The 8055-nt window shown below is 38.0% G+C and overlaps 1 long non-coding RNA gene across 1 annotated transcript; it reads left to right on the plus strand.

Moving 5' to 3' along the window:
- Window positions 1–5076: 5076 nt before the first annotated feature.
- On the plus strand, window positions 5077–6043 carry LOC116677295 (uncharacterized). Its single transcript, XR_004328963.1, has 3 exons — window positions 5077–5120; window positions 5393–5485; window positions 5724–6043. It is a non-coding gene; the product is annotated as an uncharacterized LOC116677295 (long non-coding RNA).
- The last annotated feature ends 2012 nt before the right edge of the window (window positions 6044–8055 follow it).

Below are 8055 nucleotides of genomic sequence, written 5' to 3' on the forward strand. Positions count from 1 at the left end.
CTGTTTTGGGTCCTGTCACCCTGTAACTCACTTGAGGGGAATCATTATATCATCAGTTAGTCAATAATGGTCATAACACACATGGCATCCTAGCCATGCACAACTGCCATGCCTTTTGTTACCTAAAAAGCCATATATGCAATTACCATATCTGTTCTGGAATTTGGTCACAATTCTGTTACCAGCACTAGTATCTGGATAAAATACCACATCTCCGTTAGTGTGTAATGAACTTGAACTAATGTATTAAATATTAAATATGTATAGTAAATTGGTTTAATTCCACCTTTCTAATTTCTATTAACAGCAGAGTAGGCCATCCTGGAGCCATAAGCAAAATAAAGCTTAATTTTAAGTAGCTACAAGTATACATGCAAAAAGAATCCCAGCCTTTTCCTTCACACTCTGGTCACGCACCTGAATGAGTGCATGGGCATGTAAGCCATGCTATCATTTTATGATAGGAAATACTGCTCTCTTCTTTGTTGTGTTGCTTGTGGAGTAGGGTGTTCAGTCAATGGAATATTGCAATATCTCCCCACACATAATAAAAATAGAACCACTTTTATAAAACAAATAATCTAGATTTTCACTGATAAAGTTGGTCATACAATCACTTGCAAAAAACAACATCTGGCCTGAATAGATCATCATTAACTGCTGAAAAAACAAAGCTTTTTAGCTGATGTACAAACATCCCCATTAGGACTATTTTCAGTATCGTGCACAGGTCCTATTGTGTTCCCTTAAGTGGGAAAATGGAAATTCCTCTCCACACAGAACACATGGTGTTAAGGGTCCAGTGTCTAAAGGTCTACCAATTATTTCCTACAAGTACAAACAAACACACAAATTAATACATTTATGTAACTCCATCTATAAATCTGAAGACTTAAACAGCAACACCACTGGTCCACAGGATTTCTTTAACAATTGCATTCATTGAGAAATCAAGCATTACCTGTTCTGTGCTGACATTACACTGAAGGGGGCGGATGTATAATGTGGTATGGTGGATGAGGAGAACAGGATCCTTCAAGTATTGAGCTGTATAGCCCTCATTTGGACAAGGGAGAAGTGACAGCTGTCGACTCCTGGTGTTGCCACAAATCCGCATCAACTCAAACCCCCCTGCATCTCTCAATGTTGGATAATTTATATGTATAAATTCAGTAAACTGCTGTGGGCTGTGTAGGTCACCTGAAAAACAAGCAAAAGCAAAACAAAGTTCTTTGAGTAAACATTTTCATAACAATTTACTTTTTTGAATATTTGTTTCCTGTGTCATTACACTAAATTACACATAATGTTTTAATGGATTAAAATATGATTTCTTTAAATGTGTGGATTTCTTGATAAAATACCAATGTCTGGTCAATACTTTCTGTGAATAACTGCAGTAGAAATAAAGACAAAAAATATTTACAGGTACAAAAACATAAAAACCAAAAAAAACACCTTTACATGAACGTGCACATTTGCAAACTGTGAAACAGAGTATAAAATCAAATCACACAATCAAATGACATACCTCGAAAGCACAGGCGCCTCTCCCACAATCCTGCCCTTTGTAGACGCTCCTTCTCAGCCCTTGTGGGCACAACTGCACAGTCTTTGCGGGCAAGGGCACAAAATGTGTGCGTGTATGTAAGTGTGGGTGTGTGAGAAGGTGCACCGGCAGAACCGGTGGTTTGCTGGTTGTTGGCACGCCTTGGTTGTCTTGACCAACCCATAGCACCACCGGCCTGCCTAGTGTAGGGTGCAAACAGCCTCGACACTTCAGCTAGAAAAAGGGAATAATATAGAAAACAAATGCTAGCAACACAAAACCTCATGCTGTATTTGAACTTAACATCACAGCAGCTTTCACTTTAGGAAGGTTACATACTAGAGATCACAGGTTGTCAGCAAACTAACTTACCATCAACAGGATGTCGGCCCATAGAAGTATGACTGGCTGTTCCTGGTCTTGCGGCTGGTATTAATATTGACATGAATATATTAGGATATAATGCTCCAGACAAGGATTCAGCATAGTGTAGCAGATTCTCTGTACTCAAACTTGCAACCTCAGGCATGAGTGAGTTATCAACAAAAATCAATTTAAAAGGCAGAGCTTCCAAATTAAGTCAACAGACGCAAATAGTATAGAAACATTTGCATTAGATTGCAAACTTATCACGCCAAACCCCGCACCTTAGAACTTCTTCGCCTCAGTCAAATGAAATATTTATTAAATAGTATAATTTTACTAATTATGATTACACTGAATATCAAAATGATGTAAGTCATACAAATACAATAGAACAGAATAAATTAGAATAGAATTAATTTAATGTCATTGTACTGGTGTATACAATAAAATGGAGGTTCTATCCGAGTGGGCTCTCTTAAATAAACGCATACTAATACAGATAATACTTTAAGTAAGAAGAATAAAAATAAATGTGATTATGTACATGGCAAGCAACAAACACATCTATACACACACTATACACATTACATTATGAGTAGGCTCACATATGCACCACTCATATTCCACGGGAATATTAGGTATAATTACAGCTATTACAGAATATGACTAAAAGCGTTAGTATATTGCAAAGAGTAGTAATTGCACAAGATAGATATTGCACTGGGAAGTTATTTCACAGTATAGTTATTGGCTATGACGGATGTTCTTTGAGTGCAGAGTTCAGTCTTGCGATAGCCTTGGGGTAAAAACATGCTTATCAGTCTTGTGGCGTGGCCTTTGATGGACCTGTGTATGTATATACACTACCGTTCAAAAGTTTGGGGTCACATTGAAATGTCCTTATTTTTGAAGGAAAAGCACTGTACTTTTCAATGAAGATAACTTTAAACTAGTCTTAACTTTGAATAAATACACTCTATACATTGCTAATGTGGTAAATGACTATTCTAGCTGCAAATGTCTGGTTTTTGGTGCAATATCTACATACACTCAAAAAAATGATTCAAGCCCTTCTTAGAGGTGACACATTTAAATATAATTAGCTTTATTTAAATATATCTATTTAAGATCATATATATAAATATTCAAGAGGTTTAACTAAAAATGTATTAATAGCTCCACCTAAGAGATTGATTTACGTTAGATCGCCAAAAAAAAGTGTCATACGGGTCCACCCTTTGCGCATGTGCGAGTCAACGAGCGCTTTGCGCATGTGCGAGCCAGCGCGGTCTTTCCGTCCATCGCTTCATCCTCCGGCTGCAACGCGAAGGAAACGTTTGGAGGACGCTGCAAAATAAAGGGGAAACTCCACTACTTGGTAAGTGTTCGTTTTATGTGTAGATAAGATGTATCTAACTGTCAATAACGTTAATTCCGTAATACTGACTGAAATGTGTGCAGCAGATAAGCGAGCCGGATTTCACTCTTCAAAGTTGAAGGGAGTTGGTGTCTAGCTAGCGCTAATTTTAGACTTTACCGTTAGCTACCGTTTCATACAGCTCTAACGTTATAGCTAACGTTAGAGGCCACATTGACTGCTTTGGTTAACTTATTTATTGCTCTTTGTCACTACAATGTTGGACTGGGCAAAATTGGCCTGTAGACAAAAGTGTGTGTGTGTGTGTGTGTGTGAGAGAGAGAGAGAGAGTGTGTGTGTGTGAGTGTGTGTGTGTGAGAGAGAGAGAGAGAGAGAGAGAGAGAGAGAGAGAAGAGAGAAAGAGAGAGATATAGTTAGTTAGTTAGTTAGTTAGTTAGTTAAGGCGTCGTCAAGTAGCCACGGACTGAAGCGGTCAATGCCACGTTATGCTAACGTTAGCCAGTTCAAATGTCTGTGGCTCGTTCAGTGATTGTGCATTTAGGCAGTAGGTGAACTTAAAATGGCAGCCTGTCAAGCCCGGGCTGCACACTGGGCAGCTCCTTATTTTCTTGATTTATTTATGGCGGCAACGAGTGGGCGTTTTAGGGGTTTGTGGCTCGCCAGGTGCAGTTAAGGCGCCTACAGTTGATTCGCGGTAAAATTGTAAACAATTTCTGCTACATTTTGGCATATGCCACAATATTTAATGTTAACAGATAATTATATTTTTATTATCAAATTCTCCATTTCCATCTGAGTTTTCTGCATCACAGAAATCATAGGGCCACATTATAGTTTAAAGTATAACACCTATGCACAAACATGTTGACTATATTCATAATTACTTTCATTTGGATACATTGCTTGAGTATTTTCTCCACTGCTAACACCTAATATATGTATCTCATCTTTTGCAGTTTAAGTTGTAAAGCAGATTGTGGCAACCTCCTAGGGATGGTAAGTAAAAGACAACTTGCTCAATGCGAGTAGGCCTACAAGCTGATTTGCATCATTGTAATTTGTTCAATGTGATATGTGCTAATTTCTTTTATTCTCCTTTTTAGGATTATGAATGTGGCAGTGCAAAGAATGCAGTTTGGAATTAGCTAGCAGGTATTTGTTGTTGCAACATTTTAGGCAGGCTCATTGGCACTTTAGGGCAGTTATCACTATTCATGTCCATATACAGATTGTCCCTGTACTTTTAATACATGGAGTAAGCTTTTAAATCACACATACAAAGTCATGGAAAACATCAACTTCAAAAATTAAAAAAAAAACTAGCCAAAATTAAATGGCTGCATTGTTTGTTTTTCAGGTAAATGCAGAGTTTATGCGGATCACCACCAAGCCACTGCAGTCAAAGTTCATGTCACAGCGGCTGTGGCTCAGTGGTAGAGCGGTTGCCTGCCAATCGGAAGGTTGGTGGTTCGATCCCCGCCCCTGCAGTCATTGTCGAAGTGTCCTTGGGCAAGACACTGAACCCCGAGTTGCCCCCGGTGCTGCGCATCGGAGTGTGTATGTGTGTGAATGTTTATCTGATGAGCAGGTGGCACCTTGTACGGCAGCCCCTGCCACAGTGTATGAATGTGTGTGAATGGTGAATGTTCCCTGTAGATGTAAAAGCGCTTTGAGCAGTTGTTAAGACTGGAAAAGCGCTATATAAATACAGCACATTTACATTTACATTTACAGCTTGACCACTTCTCAGACAAGCTGATGCAGATCTTCAAAAGCAAAGGAGTGAAGGGGCAGAGAATTAAGGAAGTCCTGTCCATCACAGATTTGGTTAGTTAAAGTGCATATAATGCACTTAGCTGCTTATTTAAACACATTTTATAAATGGCATACTTGTATAGTGCTTTTATCCAAATAGTTTTTTTTTTTTCTTCTTCATTTGATTTACCCACACTGATGGCCTATGTAAAATATGCAAGACAACTGCAAACTTGCTTGTTGGGGGCATTTAGGGGTTAGATCTTTAGACAACCTGCTCCTTACCTGTGCCACCTTAACAACCACATTTGGCTAAATTGTCATTTTATTCACCCCTGCTTCAGTGTGACAACATCAACACCAGGAGGGAGTGTATCCTGAAAGGCCTTGTCATCTACCTCAATGAAGATCCAGACACCTTCTTCAAAGACTATCTGGTAAATTCATCACATTCTGTTTGTCATGTAGTGTTGAACAATTGCTCCCTCTTACTTTTCCCATGGCACACTTTATAAGGACAAAGCCTTATAGCTAATTGGCTAATTGTCACTTCCTCCAATGTGATGAAGTTATTGCTGTTGATAATGTATGCCCTGTATCACTTTGTCTGTCCCCTTATTTCTTTGCCCGTCTTTATTAAACACTTGTGGTGGTTTCTGTGTTTGTGGTGTTTAGGCGCTTGCGACTGAGGATGCAGAAAGGGACCTAGCAACCACAGTCATGGGGATTTATGTGATCCGAAGAGATGGGGATCAGGAGCCTGAGGACGTTGGAGTTGTGATTGAAGGCATCAAAGTCCTGAAAAACTTGGGCAGTGTCATCCTGGGCTTTGTCATGCTTTTTGGGCTCATTTATGCCCTTGATCTGAGTTTTCCAGACAACCTCAAATACACCTTTTGAGTTTTTCCAGAAGATCAAAATGAATTTGGATGGGCACAAGCTGAATGCAAAGATACAACAGCTGAAAATCAAGTTGTTTGCATAAGATAACACAACCATGTGACAATCTACCTTGATGGAGTTTTTAAGACTGAGATTACTTGGGCTTGGACAAGTGTCTACCTCCTTGGTGCCATTCATCTCTACTTATTTGATTTCATGACTCTCGAGATGGATTGAAATTGATCTAAAAACAGTTTAACACACTGTACTTTGTAAGTGGCCAAAACTTTTTTTAATGAAGCAAATTACATTTCTGTGGAATTTTCTTTAAATTACTTCCTTGCTGGTTATAACATGCAGAATGTTTTGTGATAATTTTTTTTCTTTTGTTAGTCTTAACAGTGGTCCACAAAACTTTATGTTAACAGCTACAATAACTCACCAACCACCAAGACTCTTTTCAATTTAAATGAACCGTGGTTGGGAATTTTGTATTTGGCTATTGGTTGTAGATGCCAATTGCAGATTTTTTTTTTTTCTCTTTATGTAATGCTAGTTCAAGGCAAGCAACTATACTTATCCAAATAGTTTTTGCAGTGCATTTGGTCGTGGGTCAGGAGTTTGACACATGTAAGCTATAGTGTCTTTGTTGATGAGATTTGGGGTAGCTGGGCCTTCATTTGTACCAGTATACTGTTAAATCAAGTTCATATGCTTGAATTTTGTCTAGTAAAAAAGGTTAAGATCTTCAGATTTCGTTTAAAGATGCCCTCCAGACATTATTAGTGTTAAGACGCATACAAATATGCATGGAACAATAATTTGTCTTGGTTTATTTACGCCGAAAAAGTATACTTTTCAAATGTAAAAGTACTCCATGTAGTACTCCTTCCTCATTAGAAGTTCCAGAAGTTTTCCTGCTGGACTCAAGATGTCCAGTGGTGCAGTAGCATTCACATGTTATTGCGTGCATGTTTTACATGCATGAAGTACTGCACACCCATGTTCTGTGTATGTGCACTTTACAGCTTTAAGTTTCTACATCACATTATTATTGAATTTTGGATCAGACTTGAAGTCCAAATGAGTTGTGATATCACAAATTGTGCAAGTAGGCCTGCCCCTTGAACCTTGATTATTACTAAGCTCGGAGTAAATTCCCAATTTCAGCAGGGGAGTGTGAAAACAGCCTTTTGTCTTAAACTCTGCACATGTTTGAGATTCACTGTGTAGTGATACTCACTAAGTTCACATATTGTTGCAACTGTTTTGTGAGTTGTGGTAATATAAATGTGTGATATGTGAATTCCCCTTATTTTACATCATTCAGCACAGTGTTGCTCAAACAAGAGGAACAAGACAAAACATTTGAGTGGAGGGTCTCTAAGTTAAAGATGTTCAAATCTTAATGTATTTCATTAAAAAGTGTAAACCAGGTTTGTCTCATGTGTATGTTTGTGGGGGATCAAATTAAAAATGTATGTAAATATTTTCTTTTCTGATAATTATGTACATTTGAGTTGGACAAATGTAAATCAATTTCATGTAGTTAATGTAATTATTTCATTTCAGTTGAATTTGTTAAAAATTTGTTAGGCTAACTCAATGACTTACTATTGTATCTATTTGAAAAAAATAATTTAGTCTTGCTCATTTATATTCTGTTGTATTTATTTGATATAAATTACTTAGGCTAACTGATTAACATTCTGTTGAATGGATTTTCTTAGTTTGAGTTGGGGGTACATATATTTATTGGATGGAAATCCTGCCCACAATTTAATTGCGTTCATCCAATGAGTCATTTTTTTGAGTGTAGGTGTATAGAGGCCCATTTCCAGCAACTATCACTCCAGTGTTCTAATGGTACAATGTGTTTGCTCATTGGCTCAGAAGGCTAATTGATGATTAGAAACCCTTGTGCAATCATGTTCACACATCTGAAAACAGTTTAGGTCGTTACAGAAGCTACAAAACTGACCTTCCTTTGAGCAGATTGAGTTTCTGGAGCATCACATTTGTGGGTCAATAAACGCTCAAAATGGCCAGAAAAAGAGAACTTTCATCTGAAACTCGACAGTCTATTCTTGTCCTTAGAAATGAAGGCTATTCCATGCGAGACATT

The sequence above is a fragment of the Etheostoma spectabile genome, unplaced genomic scaffold (assembly GCF_008692095.1).
Source record: "Etheostoma spectabile isolate EspeVRDwgs_2016 unplaced genomic scaffold, UIUC_Espe_1.0 scaffold00004791, whole genome shotgun sequence".
NCBI lineage: Eukaryota > Metazoa > Chordata > Actinopteri > Perciformes > Percidae > Etheostoma > Etheostoma spectabile.